This window comes from Danio rerio, chromosome 18 (assembly GCF_049306965.1).
Source record: "Danio rerio strain Tuebingen ecotype United States chromosome 18, GRCz12tu, whole genome shotgun sequence".
NCBI lineage: Eukaryota > Metazoa > Chordata > Actinopteri > Cypriniformes > Danionidae > Danio > Danio rerio.
This window is the reverse complement of record NC_133193.1, coordinates 15,194,479-15,221,392: the sequence shown is the minus strand read 5'-3', so window position 1 is coordinate 15,221,392 and position 26,914 is coordinate 15,194,479. Positions and strand designations below refer to the sequence as shown.

The following is a 26,914-nucleotide window of genomic DNA, read 5'->3' as shown; positions in this document are numbered from 1 at the left end:
ATTAAAGTTACATTGCATCTACATGCCAACTAATTCTCATTAGATTATTTGTAAACTGTTAAGTTGGGGTTAGGGTTAAGGTTAGTGTAAGTTGGCATGTACTTGCAAAGTTTCTTATAGTCTGTTAAATGTCTGTTGAATGAGCAGTATCAACAAATATTAAGCAGACAGTCTAATAATACTCAAAACGACCATCAAAATAAAGTGTTACCATAAAATACAAATAAAGCTACCCTAAAAAATTAAGTTTTAAGAGATGATTTAAACATAATCAGGGATTTTGCATTGCAAATATCAGAGGGTTCCACGATGTAGATGCCAATTGTCACGATCACCAGCAATCTAAACACCATAGATTGCTGGAAAACATTCACATTCACACGAACTACAAATCTGCCAGTTTATGTGCTACAGATCCCAGTCATGCAACACATACACTCACCTGCTCCAAGTCACCATTGATTAGACACTCACAGCTGAAGCTGCTTTTGGACTGATTACGGCACTATAAATAAAGCAAACTAACACACAGATGTTGCTGAGTTTTGTCTGCTGCATTCAAGGCATTGTACAAAAGCATAAGGATTTTAAAATAAATTTAAAAACTGACAGGAAGCCAGTGCAGATTTTTCAAAATAGGGGTTATGTGCTCTCTTGCACTGGTCCTAGCTGTTGAGTTTTGTTATAATTGTAACTTGTTTAGGAAAGCTTTTGTAACTCCAGCCAGCAAAGCATTATAATTTTAATAAAAGGAAATACAAAGGAGTTAATACATTTTTCAGCAACAGAAAAGGGCAGCATGAGACGACAAATGGCAAGGTGAAAAAATAATGTCTTGACTTTGTTCTGCGTATGCAGTTCAAATGGAAGATTGGCATTAAAAACCACACCCAGATTTTTTTGTCTAGCTTGAAACTCTAAAACAGAGCCATCCTAACGTTCTGCTCTGCTTTGCGCAACTGATGTGGTGAGCCAACAAGCATTATTTATGTCTTATCACTGTTTACACATAAGAAATTGTAAAAATTATGGATAAGCTGGCGGTTCATGCCACTGTGGCAACCCCTGATTAATAAAGGGACCAAGCTTAAAAAAAATTAACAAATTAAAAATTGAATGAATAAGTTATTGTTAAAATAAAAAAATAACAAATCAGGATGGTTTTTTGTTTGTTTTTGAATTTTATTAAAATTATATTTTTTAACCCAGTGGTTAGGTTTGTCCATATTTGACCCAACATTGCATAACAACATCCCTGTATTTTTAGAGTCAATGCTTTTACAAAATGCAGAAGTATCATTGGGTTTTAACTGAGGCACTGAATTTTTTACTTTATTTACATTTTTTTCAGCATGCTAGCTGTTTATTATAAACCACATATAAAATAATACATATTTATTTTAGGAATACGTTTTTTTAAAAAGGCAAGGGGTGTGTAGAGCCATTAGCAAGCCTTTTTTTTAATATGCCTTATTTGTGTAATTCCACTAGGTGACACTGGTAACACTTAACGGCATGGGCTTATAAATATTAATTAGCCAATGTAGCATTTCCCCAATCACATTCACCAATTTGCAATCCATCCATCCATCCATCATTAAGACAAAACTGAGAAGATTTTCAGCACAACCCCAGTTTTCCTCTAAGTACTGTAGCGATCTTCGGAATGCCGAAAGCATAATTGAACACTTATTGATTAGACAATACCTGTGTTTTAAAAGGCCCATTAATCTTCATGAATATGTAAAAAGCGCACACAATTAGTGAGAGTAAAAATAGAGGCTTTCTCCATGACCATAAACACTCCCTTCAGAGCCTGTTTTTGAGGGTTGTTTTATATCAAATTAAAGAAACGGCTGCACAATCGCATCCAAATCTCTCTTTCCATAAAAAAATAAAAATAAAAAATTCTAATTAAAGAGACGTTATAAACACAATTGCATCTGAATCTCTCTTAAAATAGATATCTGTTAAGAGCATGTATAAATAACATGGCTTTTAAAGAAAAAAGCTGTAGTAAGAGGTGATGGAATAAATGAAGAAAGAGTGGAAATGAGCGTAGAGGAAGATCCTTCATAGCAGCAGCCAGATAAAAATAATTGCTTGCTGAAATAAGTTGAAGAAAAAAAAAATTCGCCAGAGCTTTGGGAGGTGTTTCGTACAAGAGCAATGACTCTTACTACTCTAAAGACATTATTCATTTACATTTGTGTGGTGGTTGCAGTTGCCTGAGAAAGCCTCAAAGACCAGCTCAGATCTCGCCCTGCAAGTCCCTTGACATGAGAGCAGCAGTTCCCTTTTCCAATAACACAACACATTAAAGACCTGTGGGGCAAAGGAGATGGAAGAGTGCCATTTTTCCCCCCACAATTTAAAGGGGCATGACAAAACAATCCAGTCTGGAAGTGTGCATGAATGCATCTTCATTTAGAGAATCACTCCCTGAAGTAAAAGCACTGTAAAAGACGCAAACACAGCAGAAACAGAAAGGAATTTCTGGAGATCTCTTAATTAGGATCATTCATAAACAAACTAAAAGAGCAAATGATGAAGGAACTACATACAATGCACACCCACAAAGTTGGTTACACCTGGTATTAAAGGTATAGTTCACCCTGAATTAAAACATTTACTCACTATTTGCTCACTATCAAGTGGTTCCAAACCTTTATGAGTTTTGTTTTTAATATTGAACACATAATAACATATTATAAAGAATTTTAGCTATCAACATTCTGAAAAATATCAAATTTTGTGTTTAACAGAAGAAAGAAACTCTAACAGGTTTGTGGAAAGTGAGAGTTTTCATTTTTGGGTGCATATTACTGCTTCGAACTTATGTTTTATTATGTAAGTTTTGTCCTGTTTAATCTTGGTATTAATCTGATGCATTTTAATCAATCCAATCACAAGTGGACAACAAGATAAAAGTGTAATTGTGATCTAAAATCTTTTAAAATTGTCCGCTATCAACCACTTTGAGAAGTACACAAAAAAAATATATTTTGTATTTTAGGGCCCTATCAGACACCCAGCGTTATAAGGCACAAGACGTACAAGGTGCAATTTGTTGCTGTTTTTCGACCAGCGTGAACCTAATTTTCACATTTTGTGCCACATTGTTTAAATAGCAAATCCATTTGTGCCCTTTTGTGGACTCATGTGTGTTCTGGTCTAAAAAGGAGGTGTGTTAAGGCTCAATGTTGGAACGTTGCTTATTTGATGAACTAAAATAGACCGTGCCATTGGTCTAAAGTAGTCTAAATCCAACGCAGAGCAAGTTATATATGCACCTATGCAGGTCCAAATGCTTAGACATTGCTTAATACACACAGGATGTACAGCAAAACACAAATATCTTTACATATGAAAAATATATATATATTCTATATAAATATAAAAACCACTGCCTCCATCATTTGGGGGGCTTTTTTGAGAATAATCGTAACATTTTGCATTTGTATAATGCTATTATTATTAGCAGTATTATTTATTATATGCATATTTATATTTATTTTAATAAAAATATGTTTAGATTTGTCCACCTGTCGGTTTTGAAGACGAATGCATCCCCATATTGGGCATAATAATAAGACGTGTGTTTAAATATAACTCAGTTTATCACACTTTTTTATTATTGTTCATTTATTTGCTTGCTGGAAATTAGAACTGAATTTAGAAGTAGTTTTGAAACAAATCTTTGCGCTTAACAAGCTAATTAAATATGTAGGCTAATGGATGTCTTCAGTTGAGTCCATACAACACTGTTTCCTTATCCACAAAAGTAAAGGAGTAAAGGAGTAACGAGTGAAGGTAAAGAGACAGTAAAGAGGCTGAATTGAGGATGCTCATTCTTTATCCTTGGGCTGCAAATGGTCTGTTTAACCATTTTCTCGCTATAAGCATTCAATTTTTACATGTAGAAAGTCCACCATGCAAATAGCAAAAACACAGATCCCTAAAAGCCTAGATCCTTGAAATAGAGCCCTTAGCCTATTCAATGAGATTTTAAAACAACAAAGCTTAGTTCATTCAGTTTAGACTGGTAAGTTTCCACTGTCTCAACTAGTCTGTAGTAGAGGGTTTGTACTATATCTATAGTTGAAAACACATTTGCTCAGAGTGCTTTCGTAATGCATACACTCATGTGGTTAAATGCATTTGAAGAGCTTAAAAACCACTTACTGTCTCAAATGGATTCTAGATGATCAAAAGTCTGGCCACAGATTTAAACATACAATGGAAACTAGTAATTATTCTATTCTTTCTCTTTTTAAAAAAAAAAAGATAAATCACTATATTCTTTCACTTTGACTCTTAACAAACATAAACGTTTGACAAGCATTTCTCTATCTAAAGACTTAGAAAAGAAATACAAAACGAGAAATTTGTTCATACAAGCTGTAGTTCTTACTATTAAAAGAGAACAATACACATCATAGAATTTGTTGCTCGGCAACCCTACTAAAAAGTATTTGGTTCTAAAACCTCAAATAAGTAGATTCTTGAAAAAAAAAAACACTCAAGACAAAGGGAATTTCAAAACCATGAGAGGTGCTTTTCATCATATAATATTTATACATGTGTGTTGGTACATACAGAGTTTTACTTGAAAGCCTACGGAAGAGGTGTTATCTTCTAAGAAAAAAGAGAAAGTGAGAAGGAAACTGACAGTTTTCCTGTGTTCAGGGCAGCGTGCCTTGCTCACCAATGCCCAGTAAATTACTGGCCAGCCAAGCAGAAAAGAGAAGAGAGATTCGGAGGTGAACATCACCTGTCTCTGGACATATCTCCAAAGCCAGTCGTAAATGAAGTGGACAACTGTCTGGTTATTCTTCTCGCACGGGCGCACTCCATCGGAGGAATTCAAGGCCGCTTTTGCACTGCAATCAAACTTTTTTTTCTCCCCCCCCCTTTTCCTGCTGAGCCCTCCACCTGCCACTCGGATTAATCGGAAATCCCCCCGAAAGTACCACCCCTTTATCCTCAAGCCAAGCAAGCTGGTGCCAAAAAAAAAAAAAAACGCCCACCGATCCGTTAATGTGAAACAGTGAGATGGCAGGCTGGCTTAGCCACAGATCATGAGAATCTACTACTAGAAATAAATAGACCCCTGATTATTTTATAGTGATTCAAACACTTTCTATATCCTGTGTTCATAATGAAGAATGAATATATTCATAATCATTTATACTTAATAAGAAATGTATTATAATGACAAATATAGCTGCATTTATAATCTTGCTATTAATACTTATTAGTGATGCGCTAATATACATGTACAAAACATTATAAACTGATTTTAAGTATTAGTTGGTCATGGTTGTATTCATAAAGATGCAGTCTGCAATGTTAAAATGTTATGCTACGGTACAAAGATTCATTGAGTTCACACAGATTGTGTTGCGTCAAATAACTGAATGTTGTATTATTGTGGATAACAGACCTGCTATCTTATAAATACTTCATAATATAGTTACTCATCTCAAAGGTCATGAATTGAGAAATCACACCCTTGAACATAAAAAAACATTTATTGTTAAATAATCAAAAGCCTCCTTGTTAGTCAAAAACAGCTTATATTGAAATTAAGAAACTAAAACAGCACTTATATCATCAGCTTGTTCTTTTGTTTGGTTTGTTATAAAGCGGATATATTTGTAAACAAAACAGTTTGACAGACTTTCTGGAGAGGCTGAAAATAAACACTGACACAGTGCCAACTCTATTGGATCCAACAGTGAAAAGTTTACCACATCACTAATGTTTAGTCTGTTTGACGTAGAGTAATAATTGTAATAATTTTTTACAATAAAAATAAATTTTGTAATAATTGTGTAGTTTCCACGATAAATATATTGCAGGCGGTTCATTCGGCTATGGCGGCCACTAACAAATAATTGACCATACTGAAGGAAAATGAATGACTGAAATATATTGCAAACCAAATCAAACTATAATGTCATTTTAATATGAAAAGCAATGTTTACTTCCAACTATCTTCCAAATATCTTATTTATTTATTTATTTATTTATTTATTTATTTATTTATTTATTTATTTATTTATTTATTTATTTGTTTGTTTGTTTGTTTGTTTGTTTGTTTGTTTTTTTATTTATTCGTTCATTCGTTCATTAATTCATTTACATTACTTACTTACTTACTTACTTATTTGCTTACTGAATACAAAAGTATATAATAAATGACACATTACTGCACCAAAATAATTTCGAGCACAGCAACAAAAGCTACAAGAGCGAGAAAAAAATAAAGAAAAATAAATCTCTACAAGTCTCAATTGTTAAGAAAACGATAATCATAAACTTTAAGAAACATATTGTTCTTCTTATTATTAATAAAATTAAGAGATCCAACATTTCAGCCAGGGAAACATCAATCAAACAGCAATTCTAACAGCCTCTGACTCGCCCTGCTGAAGTAACCATGCTCTAAACTCTCACTATTGGTTGTGCTGAACAGTGATTGCCAGATTTGTGTAGCGTTTACACCATGAAGATAACCACTTGAAAAGAACACTTCAAAGTCTTCAACAAATTGGGAAAAAGAAAAACTTTTGATTTAAAAAAAAAAAAGTGGCACATGCTTCACTTTTGAATGTGTGCAAAATATACAGAGAAGAGGTGAGATACTCTCAAGTCATCTTAGCGGTGTTTGAAAATCACACTTCTATTTAAAGCTACAGCCATTAGCCACCTAATATATAATTTGTGGAAGCAGCACTCTTAAGACACTTCAGATTACAATTTGCTTTTAAAAGTTAGCATGTATTGAGTGTGTGTGTGTGTTCTGTCGTCAGCCCAGATGGACTCCCATGAGACACTCTTCACCAGGTGTAAAAGCATGTGTGTGTTGATTGAGTCTCCATAGACACACTTGAGACATGGGGCTCTACCATTGCAGAGATATCTTAAGAAGAGTCATCTAGAGACTCTCTTACCTCCTCTACACTCTATTTCGCCTTTTCTTACTCATCAAATCATCACTTCTAACCTTCTAAATGACATGGTGATCTACAAATTTAAAGAGAGGTCTCATCTCCATTTGACAAAATGATGATGTATTTTAGCAGAGATAATGGATCTTGTAACTCCTAACAGAACGGGAAGATAGGAGGTCTGCTTTGAATTTTAACAGCTTTTCTTTCTAAATGGAGAAGAATATTTATGACTGGAATCCTCTGTGCTTTAATTGCGTTGTATAGGTAATTAGTGGATGTAGAAATCCAATGACACTCAGATTAGTATTAAACATACTGTTATAATCCAAAGCACAGATTGAAGACAAAGAAGAATAAGTGGAGCACAATTCTGATTATATACAGAAAAAAATTAGCCTCTGTGAAATTGTAATTATTTTTCAAATAATTCCCAAGTGATGTTTAATAGAACAAACTAGATGTCATATTATATGTCAGTTTTTCTTAAGGAGAAAAACTTTTTTCCAATATTATTAGCCCAATTAAGAATTTTATTTGCTTTTTTCATCTTGACTTCAGGAGCAAACCATTGAGTTGCCTAATTAATTAAACATGCCTAGCTAACCAAATTGACCAGATAAGCATTTAAATTAAACTTTAAGCGCATTGTAGTATCTTGCAAAGTAACTAGTATAAAATACTATGTAATGCTATCATGGCAAAAGCTAAATAAATGAGTTTCTAAAACTATTACGTTGTAAAATGTAAAAAAAAAAAAATGTTTCTCTATTAAACAGCACTATAATTGCATTATAATTAAAAGCTATTGTGTTAATAACCATTTGGTACAATACTGATTAAACTTATTTCAAATTTAATTGTCGTTTGAATGAATGAATTATTTAATGTGTTGGTTTGCAAGAAGTAACTCAAGTATTTAGACTGGCACACATGCTGTATATGCCGGAGTAGCATGAGTAACATTAAAAACTGACGTTTACACTCTGATTGCATTACACTGTTTATCCCAGCTGAAGTTCAGGTATTACACACGCTCAGCATAACTACTCTGAAGGCCATTCATTTCTCACCGCATTTCCCCAAATACAAATACACACTTTAATAACTTTTAAAAAATGTAAGAATTGTACAAATTTATAATTCTTACATTGTTTTCATTATTATATATATATATATATATATATATATATATATATATATATATATATATATATATATATATATATATATATATATATATATATATATATAATTGAAATTCATTCCTTTTTGTTTTTCAAATGATGTATATGACAAAATGTTTTTTCTTTTTTTTTTTTCTTTTTTTTTTGGACTGCCACTGTTACAATATACAACACAAATGTTTTACTTAGGGGAAAACAATAATCAATATTTGACAGAACAACCCTGATTTCCTATGTATATACTGTATTGTGATGAGATCTTTTCAAAAATATAACAGCATACATAGACTCAAAAAATAGTTGTTGCTGCTTGTTCAAACTACTTATTTAAAATGAGCTAACACAACACAGTTCTGGAAAATTTAAGGGAAACTTTCTTTTTATGTTAAATGCACTTAAATTTGTTACATCCACTTGATCGATTTGTGCTAGGAGTAGGACAACATAAATTAATTGTGTGTAACCCTGCATTTTTACAGTGAAGAATAAGATAAAAGCAGCCTGATCTCACGAGGAAATGTAGCTATTTTCTGTTTTGTCAGATTAGTGGCGAATTCTTACAAATTCAGACATACAAAAATTTAAAAAAATTAAGGAGACATGGCACTAAAGCCCTCCCCTAAATCCATCATTGGGGGATGAGCACATCATACTAAATTGTATGAATGAAATTCGAATGACAAATTCATATGAATTAGCTACTAAATCAAAGGCAGTTTATATTCATATACTCACATAAAATACAAACAAAAAAGGAGAAACGTTCTTTTTTGCTTTAATTATCATATTACCAGCTTGTCTTTTCCAGCATTTTTACATTTCTGAAATGTGTTTCATCTTTAAACTTTGTTCTCGTGCAAAGTGCTTCCGTACAGCTGTTGTACCATGTCTATAACAGCTTCCACTTAACTGTAGATTTATTATTTAAATATAAATGCTATTGAAAATCATTTAGCTAACACACAAATTCATTCATTCTGAAAAAAGACACTTTGTCTGACAAAAGTGTTATGTTTAAAGCAACTTGTGTTACACTGCTTGCCAGTTACTACTAGTGCTTTAATCAAGGTCACAACGAGACAAATATGCTAAAAAATGGCTAATGTTGATTTCTTTGCTCCACAAAACAACCATAAGTGCAGCACTTACATATTACATTACATATTAAACCTTTCCTTTAAAATTGGAATTTAAGTGGCAATCACTAACAAAGTTTTAGAATTCCTTGATTTAATGGGAACATTTTGTCCCTCAGCATCAGTTTAATGCATCAAAAGTTATAGATCAACATCACATACAGATTTTCGTAAACACTTGTGCCGTGTGCGTGCAGCATTTCAGTCCGTATTGATTTTATCCTCACACGCACTGTGGTTAATATGCCAATTTACAGAGTGACCTTGCAGGAATCTATCATTGTTAAGCCACTGAGATAAAGCCTTCAACCACTGGACAGACCTGACAAGTCATCGAGTTTGAAGCACACTGACTTCATTAACAAAACCTCATCTACATCACAAATATAGAAGATGATATTCTAGGATCATTCGGTTGTTCTAACTGGCTGGTTGTTTGGGACTAAGCTGTATTTTATTAATGAATAAAATACAGCATAATGAATAATCTACTTTACTTTTATTTTTTTGTAATTCAATGTTCATCCTTGTTTTGGTCTGAAATCTCACAATTTATAAGGGTTCTAATGAAGTGCATCCTAGTTTAAAATGTATCATTTATTTTACGTCATTCAAATTGATATGACTATATTTAATATTGATATATTTTATTATTAAAACATGTTTAAACGGAGTAAACTAAATAGAGTAAATTAAAACCCAATTTGCTAATTTTTACTTTGAATCTTTAAAGATTAGAAAATAAATATTATTGAATGCATTTCATATGTGTTTGTGATGTCCTTATTATCATATATATATATATGTGTGTGTGTGTGTGTGTGTGTGTGTGTGTGTGTGTGTGTGTGTGTGTGTGTGTGTGTGTGTGTGTGTGTGAGTGTGTGTGTTTCTTTTTTTTATCCTTCTAGAAAATATTTTTTAATATGTATTTATATTTAAGAGATCTGTCAATAACTGATTAACCAATCAATACTTCAAAGATGCTGTAGGTGACTGGTTAGCAATAATAACTTTGAAATACAGTCCCCCTGCCTCCTGAAACACGAAAGCACCTTAAATATGACAGTAACAATCCACAAGATCATGTTATTTGTCATTTAGAAAACTTTATAGTACTTTATATTACTACAAAAAAAAGGTATTATATCTATCACGTTTTCATTTGAGTAGCAAGCAAAACTTGTCATAATGTGCAATATTTCTTGCATGCAAGGATCACTGGCCTCACTCTCACTCCACCTTGTCCTAAAGCGACTACTGCATGCTTAGTGTTTGGCCGGCTGGGTGCAGAAATTACACTTATTACTAAGCCATAATTACATACTATTTCAGAAAGAATATTCAAAGTAACATGGTAAAAAAACAGAGGGAATGCATCACAGGTTTTCATTTAAAAATGAACAGTAAAGCAGGCTAAGCAGAATAGTGCTATTTGCTGATGTTTCGTTGTTAAACTAAATAAAAATCTACTTTGTGGATGCTGTAAAAGGTCCCTTATGAAATTGAAAACAGTCACATCGATCTTTCGCTAGAAGATTTCAGTGGCTGAACAACACTTACATGCATGTAATTCATTCATAATACAACACAATCTACATCATAAGCTTTGGGTGACTAAAATAGTTTTAAAACATAACCTTACCTAAAAGAAATACTTCAGCCATAATGTCATCCTTCCTCCAGTGTGCACAAGTAACTCCAATATTGATTGCAGGGTTTTAAAAAGATTTGATTCAGCATTTGAAAATAAGAGTAACCCTGTCTTTACTAAATGAATTTAATATATGTATGAGATGCTTTTTTTTTTTTTTTTTTAAATTTATTTATTTATTTATTTATTTATTTATTTATTTATTTATTTATTTATTTATTTATTTATTTATTTATCTGAACTTCCCTTATCCAGAACTTGCTTTTAAATGTTAAATATTTAAATATAACTTGTTGTTGAATGCCAATTTTGTTATTTTGAAAGTCAAAAAAAAAGTGTGAATAATTTGTTTGATAATTGTTTTTAGGAGACACATTAAGGAAAGCAATACTTCTAAGCCTGATGAAAAACTTGGTCAAGCCATATTAAATTCAGCTGATGTAGAGATATCTTGCAAGTTATATTAGCCCTCTGGGACGCTAGAACACCAACAACTTGTTTACAAGGGCTTTTGAATTAATTTACATTTTCTTTAAAAAAGTATCAGATCTTATAAGCCAGCAAATGAATAGTGTTTTTAAAAGGTTTAGCTTAGCTTCGGTTTTAGGCTTTGGTTCTGCTTAAATGAAAAGCTGAATCAGAGCAGCTCTGCTAACACTCTGCCGTTTCTTGTTTTCAGTAAGTTAGCAAGTATAAAAACATAGAAAAGCAACTATAAACAGTTTAAAATATGCAGATTAGCTCATAAACACATTTCCTAAGCAATCTCCTACGCAAATCCCCTAAGCAAATACAACTTAACAGTGTACTAACTGTGAAGTAACAGTTAATATATAACAATACACTGTAGGGAAAACACCAATCAAGGAAATTCACAGTTAACAATAGATTACCTTTAACAGATAGCTATTAAATAAAAACTATTTTAAGATGTGGGAAAAAAAAAAGAAAAGGTCAATGTACATTAATGCAATTCAAAAGTGTAAATACGTTTAACACATCTGAAAAACAAGCTATGGACAATGTCTGTGCTGCGTACAGTACATAATAATGACAATAATGATATATAGATATCTGAGAGTTAATATAATAATATATTTTATGTAAAAGTTAAAGGGAACATTGCATTTAGTATTATAGTTTAAGTGCTTTTTATTATAAATATTTTTAAGTATCATATTAAGTACTTCATAGAGAAAATTTCTACTTTTTTCTTTAAATTATTAGTTTTGTTATAAATTATAATAAGCTACAAACTATATTTAAATAACTAATAACCTTAGTTTTTGGCATGATGTCAGTACATCATGTTATACTCTGTATTTTGCAATATTATTAGTATTACTTTTATTATTATATTTTATTATGTATAATAATAATAATAATAATAATAATAATAATAATAATAATAATAATAATAATAATAATAATAATTCAAACATAAATAAATAAATAAATAAATAAATAAATAAATAAATAAATAAATAAATAAATACACTTCTTAAGGTGGCTAATAATATTGACCTTAAAATATTTTATTTCAACTAAAAGACTAATATGTAAATAAATACTTTTTCCCCCCACAATAAATATATGATATCATTATATAATATTACCCACCTGTCCTTCTGCACCCATCCCGGTCTGAGCAGAGATTAAAACAGCCATTCTTTGTATGGGTGTCATTTGCTTCAACAAGGAGGCTAAAGATCATGACCTATAGTGTCTGTTGCTAGAGCACCTTTAGAGCTCATCTAAATATGCACTTTTATAACAAATTAATCTAAAACTTTTCAAACAACGGGAGAACATGTCAGGAATATCAATACATTGCTGCATGCAAGAACTATAATTAAATCATTCATTCAATCTTCAGTTATCAGCAAATCTATGGAGCGCCGGCTTCACTTCTTATCGTATTATTTGCTGACACACATGTTGATTGGCTCTGACCTTGATGTGATAAACCAGGACACGGTAAAAATCCAGAAACCTGACCGCTTTCCTCCAGCATTTTAGCACTCTTCAGACTAATGGAACTTTTAATCTCCCATTAAATGTTTAATGTTTCATTTCCGCAGCCGTGACTGGCGCAGGGGGTGGAGGGTGGACTGATTAGACAGCAGTACCAGCGGGTGCCATTAAACACCACTGCTGGCCTGGTTTCAGGTATCAGAGTACAATCTGAAAACAGAGACGCCGCCGGTCTCACAGTTGGAGAAAGCGTGAAGGTCATTACTGTAACGGACGTCCCGGTAGGATGAGCCTCAGCAGAGGCAAACAGTAAGTCACTGTGGACCGAAAGTGCCTTTTCAAAGCAAGCGCTTAAAAAATGAGAGGCCATCTCGGCGAACGCCACTACAGGGATCATAACTGTTAGGAAATAATTGCAGTAATTAGTGGTAGGCCACACATAATGAGAACTCTAATTGATGTTACAATGGGAGATTACCTTAGGCCACTTTCAGCTGACCTAATAGTTTGGTTTTCGCAGTGAAGGATAGATTTTTTTTGGTGATGTGACAGAGGACAAACAGTCCCAGAGTGATGGGTGTGCACAGGGTAGAAGCAGTCATTAAGATACTCCTACTGTTTTTACTCTTTATTTTGTAATATAATTTGATAATAGCTATATTCTTATTAATATTTTGTTTTAAAATGTAACAGTGTTTAATTGTACAGTGCAGTCATACTGTATTATAACCACTTGTTTTCCTTTTTTTCAAAGATTCCATTTGTTTGTATTCTTCAGGTGCTCTGGTTTCCCCAACAGTCCAAGTACATGCGCGATAGGTGAATTGAATAAGCTAAATTGTCCGTAGTGAATGTGTGTGAATGAGTGTGTATGGATGTTTCCCAGTACTGGGTTGCAGCTGGAAGGGCATTCGCTGTGTAAAACAAATGCTGGATAAGTTGGCGATTCATTCCGCTGTGGCAACCTGATTAATAAAGGGGCTAAGCCAAAGGAAAATTAATAAATGAACCACAATCTCTATATCGAAAAGTCTTTAAACATTTTATATTTGCTTTTATTTTTTATTGCATTTATATTTGTCCAAAATGTAGATTCTTATTGTTGTTATTTTTTATCATCGTTGTTATTATTTTAAGGCCATGGTTGGCTATGTAAGCATTTCACTGCATATCATATGACTCTGTGTAACAACTTATATTTGAATTTTAATGACAGAATCTTTTTGGGTGAACTATCCCTTTAAGTTGGCAGTAAATCCAAAAATCATCTTTAGCAGTATTCACAATTGACAAATTTTGTTACAGTGATGGATGTAGAAATCAATACGTTCAAATATCATAAAAAAAAAAAAAACAAGCGCAAGTCAAAACAGATGCTTAGTTGATTGGTTTTGTGCACAGATCTCTCATTTTTAATGTCTAACGTCTCTTAAAACAGTTCAATTTAAACTACCACACAGAGCTCAATATACAATTAAGAGCATATAAATACCAGCAATTACTCGGAGGACAGATGGCACGCACCCACACACAAATAAACCCACAAAACACACACACACACATGCACAGATGCCGCCATCAAATGCAACACGCCATCGCCCTGAGGACCAGGGTGTGTGTGTGTCGGGTCTACGGCAAACAAACAGCTGGTGGACACACAGGTCTCCTTCCAGCCCCACGGTGTAGCGGAGCTGTTATTTGCGAGAGATGAGCTTCATGCCATCATGATATTTCAGTGCCAACCCGCTGTGGGCGAGTCTGTGTACCTGAGACAAGGCACCAAAACAGCCCTCGACACCTCATCATGCGACTCTTCTGCAGGCACTGGAGCGCCACTGTCATTTGGCTGCAGTTACACGGGAAAAAACATCATCCATATGTTCTGTATTACTGCACGAGTGGCTTCTTCATCTTTTTTCTTTCTCTTTCACAGAATAGGTGTTTCTCTGCTGGTTTAGTCATGTGGCTGTCAGCGAGGAACAGGTTTTTCAGAGGAGAGCTGAGCAACATGTTCTTTAAATGAACAGGTAACTTATCAAATTTATGTCACTCAAAAATATGTCTATCTTGTGTGGAATGAAAAAAAAAGTTCTGTAGAATGTTCAGGCTGCTCTTGATTATATATATTTATACTTATACAAAAGTTCTGTTTGGTTCTTGAATCTGATCGGCTGATGATAGCTGTACAGTATTCTGCAATGACAGCACTCGCACAGCCTTCTCACCCTTGTGTGTTACTCCGCCCACATAGAGCGACAACAGATCAATAATCTCACTACAGTTTGACAAATATCGCAGCTGTTGGACAACATAATAAACTTTTGAGGCTTTTAAGCCAGAATGTAGTTGTTTAGATTGCAACTGTGCAGTTTACTTAGGATATTGGCTACTTGAAATATTTATAATTTTAGAGATACAGGTGTTGTGTTGGTATTCATCAGCATGTCATACTGAGCAGAGCAAAGACGTTTGATGTTCACTACAAGATAGTGACAGAGAGTAAGCTCTATTAATATATATATCGTCTCTCCAAGGAGAGAAAAACTCAATGTAATTTCAAACTACAGCTAATAAAATCATTATAAAACAGATAAGTGATATTCTAAGTCAATCTCTCTCTTTACGTGTTGTAGTGCTGTATTTATACTATAGTAATCTGCTAGTGTTTGCTTTAATGTAGCATTAGAAATAAAGATTATAGCAAAAGTTTTATTATCATTATTATTTTTTTATATACATTACATATTATACATATTCATGTATTACATAATGCTCAGCATACTATAAATGACTACACACATATATACAAAATATTTAAAAAAATATTTATTTAAATACTATTTTAAATTACCAAACACAACAAAAATAATACATTTAAATTTGTGCAAAATATTTAAAAAAAAAATGTAAACTACAAAAGTTCAATAACATTTTATATATTTTCTGTTTCTCTTGATTTTCACTCTTTTAAAAAATATATTACATTCTTTTTTTCTAAACACATGCATTTTTGGACCATTATTTTAAGTTAATTTGTTAGATAAGCTCCAGATTTGGCTTCAGCACTGACTAATCTAATGTATATGCACATAGGATATCGTAAAGCATCAGTAAGATCACACAAATCAATACAAGTCAATGAGAAAATCAATTGAAGGAAGTGCATCCAAATACAGATAATATCAAAGCACAACATAACTTGGAAGTCTAATAACAAATGTATTTGATCACAAAAATTAGTCCATCAGACTTCGGTAAAACACAATGCTTCTTAATCGGTTTGATTAAGGAAATTTGGAAATTACTCTGGAATCAGTTTGCTCTACAGCAATCACAACAGTTCTTCATCACAGGTCCTTTTTACAGTGTCCTTTCACTGTGGTGAGAAGACTGTGAGGATATTAACAAGGCATGACACGGACCCTGATTCCTGATTCCAGTCCAATAATAGAGCCTTTATCGTGGCCTTGTGTTTTGCAGCAGTCTGGCCATGAACGCCACAGAGAAGAACGTAATTAAGGAGTCACTTTGTGGCTCTTGCAGAGAGAAAGGGCTTCTAAGATGTCAATTGCATGGTTAGTTAGTCGGTCTAGGCTAATGCTACGGTTCCTAAATATGAAAGAATCGCTCTGCGGTTTTGAGTGTGTCTATGTGTGTGTGAACACATGTGCCGTAATGTGTTTGAGCACCTCTGTGTTTGCATGTATGTGTGAATGAGAGTCAGTGGGACTCTCTGTATATTCATGCGGTGCGTGTGAGAGTGTGTATCTGTTTGCCTCTCGGTGCCTGTGTGTATTCACTTGCTACAAGCTGGATCTGTGGGATGTAAATTTAAACAGTGGGAATTAAACAGTTTCAGACGATTGCGGTAATGTGAGAATAAATAATCACACATTGGATGCAACAATGCGAATGGTGTCTCTGTCAGCCACCTATGCTTTGTCTGTCTTTTCTTTAAGTCATTGACTGCTTCTTTTCAGGAAATAGAATGCCATAGAGGTAGAAAAAACCCTAGCAACCACCCAAAATCTCACTGTAACATCCAAGCAGCCACCAATACAGCCAACTAACTGCTTTTCAACCACATAGCAACGTTCTAAAACACTTTGAGAGTCGCTAAGTGTAAAAAAAAAAAAAAGAACTTCAACTTAAAAAATTGAAACCGTATGTGGGTTGCACATAGGACAAGAAGTTTTTGCACACACAAGTTTGTTATTTCCAAAGGAAATGCATGGCTTGCATATTGGCAGCAAATAACATATTCTAACATATCTAGAACATATTCTAGATTTCACATATTCAACATTTGAGCGTAAGTATGTATTTTTTCTACTATGGATGTCCGTGGTTATGCAGTTTTCTTCAAAACGTCTTCTTTTGTGTTCAAAAGAACTAAAACAAAAAACAAAACAAAAAAGACAAACAAGTTTGGAACAAGTCGACATTAAGTAAATGATGAGAGAATTTAATTTTTGGGCAAACTATCTCTTTCAATCTTTAGAATTTTTCAAGCTGCTGTGTTAAAACCATTGTAATGTTTTTCCATGAATAGTAAATAACTGAAAAAGATGCAGGGACGCAGAGATGCAGCAAAAACTAAACCATAGCAACCACCCGACAATCTCACTGTAATAGCAACCACCAATACAACCAACTGCTTTTCAAGCTCATAGCAACATACTAAAACACCCAGTGTTTAAAAAAATGCAACAACTGAACAACTTCAGCTAAAAATTTCAACCGTACTTGGGTTGAACAAAGGACAAGAAGTGTAGCAACGCACCACACTGTGTCAATCTTTAAAAATCATGTTTTTTGTCAACACCGGCTGCACCATATAGCATCTGTCTAGGGCACCCAGTTCCAACGTGAGACGCTGTTCATTCTATAGGGAATCCCTGCACGTCTAAATATGACGCTAAAGGGGTACCCTGTGCGTCAATAACTGACGCCGAGGGTTCCTGACCAAGCGTCAGTATGTGACGAGTTGGGAGTGAGAATGTGTTGGCTGTTCAAATGACTGCCATTGGCATATTTTAACAATATATTAAGTAACATTACATTTGCATATAGAACCTGTGCATCAAGTGCGTGACACCTTAAGTTGGCATAGACAATGCTGCACTTCTTGTCCATTGTTCAAACTAGATACCTCAAGTAACTGCACTACAAGACCTTGACAAGCAACAGGATAAAAAAAAAATAATAATAATAATAAAAATCAGCAACAGGATAAAATCCATAAAGGAACACTCAACTAGAATGTTCAGGCATAATAATCAAGAAACTTTTCTGCCATACCATAGATGCAGCAGGTACAATGAGATTGTCCAAATTCTAACTGGTGGTGCAGGTATTTTCAGCTACTGTATAATAACATTGTTCTTGTTGCAGCCATGATACAGCAGCAAAGCGTCTTGATTATTACAACTGTTTAACTCTAGGGGACTCAAATGTGAGCCTTGAAAATGTCTTCTTTTAATAACGCCACAGCAAAGCCATAGCAAGAATATAGCAACATGCAGTACACATTGGTAAACATACAATAATAACCCAGCAACCAAAATAATAATAATAATAATAGGCGACGCAGTGGCGCAGTAGGTAGTGCTGTCGCCTCACAGCAAGAAGGTCACTGGGTTGCTGGTTCAAACCTCGGCTCAGTTGGCATTTCTGTGTGGAGTTTACATGTTCTCCTTGAATTCGTGTGGGTTTCCTCCGGGTGCTCCGGTTTCCCCTACAGTCCAAAGACATGCAGTACAGGTGAATTGGGTAGGCTAAATTGTCCGTAGTGTATGAGTGTGTGTGTGTGTATATGTGTGGATGTTTCCCAGAGATGGGCTGCGGCTGGAAGGGCATCCGCTGCCTAAAAACGTGCTGGATAAGTTGGCGATTCATTCCGCTGTGGCGACCCCGGATTAATAAAGGGACTAAGCTGACAAGGAAATCAATGAATAAAAGAATAATAATAATATTAATAATAATAATAATAATAATAATATTCACTGTACTACCCTAGCAACCACACAAAAACAGACTCACACCTTAGCAACCAACCAAAACATCATAAGAATAGCTAAACCGACTAAAAACCTTCCCAACCCAAAGTAACTACGCAACTACATGGCAAAACACCCAAAAACATGTTATAAAAGCACACTGTAACATTTTTATAACACCTTAACACAAAATACCCAAGCTACCACATAGCAACTCGCTAAACATTAACAACACCAAAGAAAAACTTGTGCAATCACACAACAGCATGGTTAGCATCCCAAAAGACAACACATTTAAACAACTATGCAAGCACCTAAATCATCCCTAGCAACATAAAAAAGCACCCTAGAAACCATCTAATCTAGAGCAACCACAAACATTCAAAAACACACTAGCATGCACTTTAAAGAAACCTTAGAAATTAGTAACACTAGTCTGCAAACTCATTACAACATGCTCAAACATCTAAGCAACCACAAACCACATCAAGGTGGCACGGTGCACATTTCTGGCTCTACATTTGCCTTAGAAACCTAAGATGCAATCTATTTTTGATAGCAAATACTAAAAATCCTTTTTGTTCACAAGACTTATAAGGCAACTAATGCACATACGCACGTCAACAGGGAGGAATAAACAGCTTAGAGTAAAAAAGTTGCTGCCAGGAGCTGCTGCGAGTGAATTCCTGTGGAGCCGATGACTAAGACACACAGCAGCGATGCGGCACCGCCTGCGAAAACAGTCCCTGGCCCGGATCCCCCTCCCAACCTCGTCCCCATATGCGCTGTACTGGGCCTGTGATTACTCCTAGTGTGAGATTGGCTGGAATTAGCTGTGGTGTAATTACTCCTGATGTGCTGCTGAGGGATCAGCCGGAAAATGCGGTTATTCCCACCAGTGTGGCGAGGGAATTAGGTGAAGTGTGGCGGCGCAGAGGTGCTGCACTACATATGTGTGTGTAAGGTGGATGAGGCGAGAGGGAACTGGCCCATCTGTGTGATTAGATGGAGAACAACATGCCATTAGAGGTCAGGGGCTCCAAGGCTTTCAGCCATAGCAGGTGAGCCGGTGGATTATTACAATGCTGAGATGCCTGCTAACCAGCTCCCAGTAGTTTTCTCAGAACACCAGAAGAAAAAGTGTGAAAACAACAATGAATGACGAATGAAGCTAACAAAAGACGATCATGCTGTAGGTAGAAAACAGGAAAAGAAAAAAAATAGGGATTTTCACAATCTGCCTAATGCCTGTTTTTGTTGTGATTCTAAACACCACTTTTAGCCTTTGGAAATAAAAGGTTTTACACTTGTAATTTAGATGTAGAAGGTAGCATCATTTTTACCTGGGGTTATGTTAGCACCATTTTAGCAATGTTAACTCCAGACTTGTAAGTGTCAAAAATGCAGTGATAGAATGCTGAAGCTAGGCAATCACACAGCTCCTCAGCAGGCACACAATGTCATATGACGTAACTATTAGGTTAGATTTAGGTCATGACGTCAGGTGACCAAAATTCAATGTCTAGCCAGCGTCTAAGGACAGCTTTATTTTGACATCCAATAATGACATCAAATGACGTTGATATTTGGTTAATTTTAGGTGTGTTGAAAAGTGACTAAATTCAATGTCAGGCCAAAATCTTGACCCAACGTCATATTAATGTCAAATACTGACATTTATTGGTTAGGTATGGCAACTAAAATCCAACGTCTGATAGACGTCATAGTGGTAACATCCACACAAGCAGTAGCATCATTAGACAGTGATATTTGGTTCATTTTAGGTTGGATGTTGTACAATGACGTAGCTCTGAGTTCTGACATCAACCCGATTTTTTTTGCCAAACAAAATGCAACATCCCACAACTTTGGAGTACAACGTCAATCTGATGACACGTTGACATCTTGTGCCTGCTGGGTGACATTACCATGCTTTGGAAACCCTATGCATTGTATATAAACATTCATTTCAGTCCTCAAGTTAAAAATGTTTATTAAGCTGAAATACAGAGAGATGACTCATTTTTGAGGAACTTTACCAACCATATATCAAGTTTGAAACCACACTGCAACGTCTTAAAAACCATACAAAATACCCTAGCAACTACGTAGCAACAAGCTATGCAGCAAAACATTTTAACATACAGTAACACTGACGCAAATCTTTTGCACCCAAATAACAGCAAGGTGAAATTTTCAGAATTCTAGACACCAAATTGCAACGACTTGGCAAGCACTCAATCAATCCTAGCAAATCCTTAGCAACATATTAATCTCCAAATATTTACCTAAATTTTAAATAAAAACATGTCATTGCAGTTTCTGTAAAAATCAATCAATCAATCAATCAATCAATCAATCAATCAATCAGTCAATCAACCTGGTGTATTACTAACATCATCTATGTTTTCATTGATCTGTTTTTATGCTCATTTTGAAAAGGCCAAGATGTGAATACATTATAAAACATCTGAAATGTTGTTTTGGTCATTCTAAAATGCCTCAGTATTAGCCAAGGCACATCATCAAAGTGTTTCGGTACTATTACTTCCTAGAAAGTTTTAAACTTGGGTTGAGCTGTACATTGATGGATTTGCTCTTCAGTGTTTGGACTTTCAGCAGTGAAATTTAAACAACAATGAACTGAACTGAAAGCAGTGTCAACTTACTAGAACTTTTAGGTTAAGCTGCTTTTACACAATCCACATTGTAAAATTACTTTAGATATTAATTTAATTTAATTTAATTTAATTTAATTTAATTTAATTTAATTTAATTTAATTTAATTTAATTTAATTTAATTTAATTTATTCATTCATTTTCTTGTCGGCTTAGTCCCTTTATTAATCCGGGGTCACCACAGCAGAATGAACCGCCAACTTATCCAGCAAGTTTTCTACGCAGCGGATGCCCTTCCAGCCGCAACCCATCTCTGGAAAACATCCACGCACACATTCACACACACACACACACACTCATACACTACGGACAATTTAGCCTACCCAATTCACCTGTACTGCATGTCTTTGGACTGTGGGGGATACCGGAGCACCCGGAGGAAACCCACGCGAAGGCAGAGAGAACATGCAAACTCCACACAGAAACACCAACTGAGCCGAGGTTCGAACCAGCGACCCAGCGACCTTCTTGCTGTGAGGCGACAGCACTACCTACTGTGCCACTGCCTCGCCCCTTAATTTAATTTAATTTATTTAATTGACCATCTAAGATCCCAAAGAGCAATCCAGTGTTTAAAAAAAGCCAACGCATTCCATCATTCCATTTCGTCCAGCGGGGAGGGAGATGCATCTAAAATGTATTTATTGTATGTGACGATATTGTTCTCTTTGATTTATTGAATGGAAATGATGCTACAGTATATTCGCAAATGTTATACTATATTTCAGATGCGAGCATAACTCTTATTAGCATCTTTGTATAGAAATGTAGCAAATATAAGTTAGCCTTCTCAGGAAAATAGCAAACAGAAATAAAAACAACTGTGCTTAGCATCATTCCTTCATCAAGATATGAGTGTGTGAGCATTAGTGCTGTAAAATGTCAAGCTTTGATGTGCACGTGCTCGTCGCATGCTTTTGAGATTGCGGGTGGTGTTGATGTGAGAGAAAAGAAGATAAGGAGATGTAAATGTCAAGTGCTTTGCCTGGCGAGGGCTTTGATCCTGACTGGGGTCTGCGTACCTGAGATTACCCTTCTCTGCAGAGTGCATACCTGCTCTGCCGTGACCACCAGGCCAAATCCAGATGGCAATACAATCTAGAGAAAGCTAAACATAGCATCGGAAACCTACACTGAAACAAAAAAACTATACGAGGAATTCAGAATAGTAATGGTTTGTTATAGAATGATTTGTTCAAATTGTATGACACTTTGAATGGCTAATGAACATCAAGTCATCTCAAGGTGTGCTTTGTTCATTATGCACGCAACGTCTCATTGGACAAAAAACAGAAACATAAAATTAACCTTCGAGTCCACGAGACCTCGTATGACAGTAGATCACGTATGACAGTAGCCTTTCAAATATAAACAGAAATTAATTAAGAATTACAATCACACTTTACAACAAGGTTTCATTAGGTGATGTATTTACTAACATGAACAATACTTTTACAGCATTTATTATTCATAGTTCAACATTTACTAATGCATTATTAACATCCAAAGTAATGCTTGTTAACATTAGTTAAAGAGCCCCTGTTAAGCGTTTTTAAAGATGACCTTCCATGCAGTGTGTAACACAGCTCTAATGAAGTGAAATATCCAGCTAAGGCTTAAATCTGAAAGTGCACCATGTTTAAAACTTTTGATTCATCTATAAAAGGGTCGACTGAATCGGCGTGGCATCAATATGGAACTCAAGCCTCACCCAATTGCTGCACACGTATAGGCCCGGAAAAATTTAACCCACTGGTTTATGCTTTCAACCAATGGTCACCAAACTTGTTCCTGGAGGGACGGTGTCCTGCAGATTTTAGCTCCAACCCTAATCAAACACACCTGAACAAGCTAATCAAGGTCTTACTAGGTATACTTGAAGCATCCAGGCAGGTGTGTTGAGGCAAGTTGGAGCTAAACCCTGCAGGGATACCGGCCCTCCAGGAGCGAGATTGGTGACCCCTGCTTTAAACTAAATGATGTAAATTAAATATAATATGATTGTCTGTTTTACTGACTTGACTATTTTACATTCAACATAAGCTGTATTTATTTTCTATATGTGAATTTTTCATTTATAGAAATATCTCTATATATGAAGCTATAATGTTTCTAATGAAGCTCTAATGAAGCTCTATTTTTTTTTAGTTATTACATACAGTACATCTCTATATAATTAAACAAAAACAGCAATTCTGGACCAGTAAAAACTGTATAGGGTTAAAATATACAAATATTATGTAATAAAAAGAAGCAACTCAGGCACACATAATGGGGCTTGAAGAAAGACTGTGTAGGCTGTAATACTCATTTGGCTTTAATTTATAAGGTCTTATTTGAACTTTGACTCACATTTAGAAGGTCACTGGTTCGAATCCAGACTGCGTTACTGTGTGGAGTTTGCATATTCTCCCCATGTTCATGTGGGTTTACTCTGGGTGCTCCAGTTTTTCTCACAGTACAAAAACATGCAGTACAGTATAGGTGAATTGGGTAAACAAATTTGGCCGTAGTGTATGAGTGTGTGTGAATGTGAGAGTGTATGGATGTTTCCTAGTACTGGGTTGAAAGGGCATCTGCTGAGTAAAACATGTGCTGCAATAGTTGACGGTTCATTCCGCTGTGGTGGCCCCCGATAAATAAGGAACTAAGGCATAATTGAATGAATGAGTGATTGAAAGAATGAATGAATGAATGAATGAATGAATGTTTGTGTAGGTAAATGTGTTACACTGGTGGCGGTTTAATGAACTGCAGCCAGAAATGTACTGCTCATGCTTGCATGTTTTCTCTCCAATTGTTATGAGCGCTAAAATGTTATTTAGGGTAGTATGGCACATGCATTTGCAAACATAAAAAGATGCCATCTTCATTTGTCGTTGTTTTATTACTGTATCTCCTCCGTTTCTATTCCGACTATGTAACAATAACCTGTATTATAAACTATTACCACTCTTGTTTCACCAAAGTAATGTGAAAAAAAATTCAAAAGAACTGTTGCCCTTTATCCTTGCAAGATGTTTGTGCTCAAAAATGCACTTTTACCTAACTTCAAGCTTAAAGTACCCTATAAGCAAGAACAGTGTGTGCACTGTCCGCACAAAAGTAGTAATAAAATAAAGAATGATCTTGTATTAGAAAAGAAACACCTTTTTTCATTGAAAAGACTAAAGCTAAAGGGATCAGCCTGAAAGAAAATGTTCAAAACCCTTCCTAAGAACATTTTATCGGAGCACACCAGTGGGGTGGAACAAACTGACGGTAGAGGAAGAGCAACTCTTATTTTATTAAAGCTGTTCCTAGCCAGACAGGTAGATATCAAGCTAAGCAGTGCTGCTTTAGTTCCCCTCTACAGGCAGATAGAAAACCAGGTAAACCCTCCTTTATCTGTCAAACGACAGAGGACACAAAGAGAAAGAGAACAAGAGCTCTTGAATTCTTGAATCAAAGTAACAGCTCACTACACCGAGCAAACAATTTAAAGGAACCGTATTGTCTATCTTGTTATCTGGAGTTACCACAGGGTGGTCCATTATCTTGGAAAAAAGCTCTACATATTGAAAGGTCCCACCTTTTCCTGTTAAATACCACAAAAAATCGTGATTTCTTTTATGTTTTGATGTATTGTCTATTAGAACAGGAAGAGGGTGGAATTTATTGAAGGGCTGGCCAATAACTTTAGTCCTGCTCCAGCTGGCAAATTGTCAATAAGGTGTAACATCACAAATAAGCAGAAATAGACATACATACACAGATTTGATAAGCGCAAAACTTTAAAGTGCTATCATGAATATTTGTAACCAGATACAGATATTAGACTACTATGTTCACACACAGCGCACACATTATCCAAGTGTCTGACAGGCAAGCTGACAGCAGTATCACTGATCATACACGCACGCACTCACACGCACTCACTCACACACACACACACTCACACACACTCACACACACTCACACACACTCACACACACACACACACACGCACGCACACACACACACACACACACACACACACACACACACACACACACACACACACACACACACAGTACAGAATAACCAGCTCCTCTAACTGCAGTCTCGAGTTTTCCTTCTCTGACTGCCGAAGAGACATGACTCATTACTGCCATTAATCGCTTTGATGCATGAACTGGAGCAAAAACTTATTTTCTTTTCGATTAGGAATGTACAGTATTTTTTGTGTGAATGTCTAACATGACTTAAGGTGAGACACTGCAAGCAAAAACACTGTTTTGGGGTGTAAGAATGGGTTTTAACCACTGCAGTTCGAACTGTAGCTCTGCCGAATGACTAAAAAGTAATCAGCATGATGGTAAACAACTGTATATTTCTAGTCAAACCATTCTTCTGCAAGTTTATACCAAAACACGGAAATAAGGGCAGTATTAATAGCTATAAATGTGGGAGAGCGTTGATTTTATGTGATTGTATTGTATTGCAATATGGAAAAATTAAATGTTGATGTTAAATCAAAAGTAATTCACAAATGCTTGAAAATTAGATGATTTTATGACAATAATTCTCTATGGTTACAACTGAATTAATTACAAAATAACTCAATAAAATGATAAAATATGAAATGATAAAACATATGATGTAAATTGTACCCAGCTTAAATGTATAATTAAAGTTACCAGAGGTAAAAGGAGAGACACAGGGGAAAGGAGAGAGAGACAAATAGAGCAGGCCCAGAAGTTAGCCTGATTGCAGTTGAGTCAGAGAAGATAGACTCCAGAGGAGGAGAAGAGCAGAGCAGGAAAGCACATAGACGGATAATAAAGGGCAGGAAAGACCCAAAGCAGAGTTTTACACCTATTTTGTATCTTTCTTGATCATGTGACTAAAGCCCAAATGCTGAGACATTCAAACAGACCAATCAACATGTGACCACATCGTAAAACCCCCAAAGTCCACACATCAGGCCCTGATCTTATCAGTATCTGCCTTTAGAATAAGTATGGACCTTCTTGAGTCAAAAAGACATGTTTTGTCATATAAACAAATGCATATGATAATTTAGTCTCTTAAAGGGGCTTTTCCCAAAGCATAATTTCAAGCTCTTACATTTTTTTTTTCAAATCTAACTAATAACCACGACTTTCTAACTAACCTCAATAACCAGCCTGATCTCACGAGGAAACATAACTATTTTACGTTTCGTCAGTTTAGTGGCAAATTCATACAAATTGTTATGTAAATGTAAGATTTTAAACAAGGAGGTGTGGCACCAAACCCCACCCCTAAATCCAACCATCATTGGAGGATAAGCATATTGTAGATAACTGTACAAATGAGATCAAACAAATTC

At 35.1% G+C, this 26,914-nt stretch overlaps 1 protein-coding gene across 1 annotated transcript in view; it reads right to left on the bottom strand.

The window, feature by feature from the left end:
- cdh13 (cadherin 13, H-cadherin (heart)) overlaps nucleotides 1–26,914 on the bottom strand; it is a 574,628-nt gene that overhangs the window by 262,146 nt on the left and 285,568 nt on the right. The gene's annotated exons all lie outside the window — the stretch shown is intronic.